The sequence below is a fragment of the Lissotriton helveticus genome, chromosome 11, assembly GCF_964261635.1.
Source record: "Lissotriton helveticus chromosome 11, aLisHel1.1, whole genome shotgun sequence".
Lineage (NCBI taxonomy): Eukaryota > Metazoa > Chordata > Amphibia > Caudata > Salamandridae > Lissotriton > Lissotriton helveticus.
In genome coordinates this window covers 1108144922-1108145268 of record NC_136072.1, presented here as the reverse complement: position 1 = coordinate 1108145268, position 347 = coordinate 1108144922, and the positions used below count along the sequence as shown (strand labels likewise).

Sequence of the window (347 nt, the reverse complement as noted above, 5' to 3'; positions counted from 1 at the left end):
CTTCATTTCTTGTCCTGGTTATCCAGAACCCCGGTGTGTAATGTTGGAAGCAGAGTAATTCCCAGTGCTAAGTCTTCGGTGCCAGCTGTTCCCATTGGCTGGTTCCATCCTCAATCGCTGGGACACTTTTTAATGCCTCTTACTGTTAAGAGTCCTAGAGGATGAAGATGCAGATGCTATTGATTTAAATTGTCGATCTCTGCGCTCCACGTGAGTTCATATTTCTCGTGCTTTCAACCTTTTCTTAACTAAATCTCAATGTGTTTGATTGCTTACTGTTTCAGCTGATGCAAATAAGCGCACCTGAATGGGATCAACAATACAGTGTAAACACCATGGATTGCGCT

The 347-nt window shown here is 43.2% G+C and overlaps 1 non-coding gene across 1 annotated transcript; it reads left to right on the top strand.

Moving 5' to 3' along the window:
* On the top strand, positions 1 to 128 carry LOC144793269 (small nucleolar RNA SNORA57). The gene has a single exon (XR_013602866.1). It is a non-coding gene; the product is annotated as a small nucleolar RNA SNORA57 (small nucleolar RNA).
* The last annotated feature ends 219 nt before the right edge of the window (positions 129 to 347 follow it).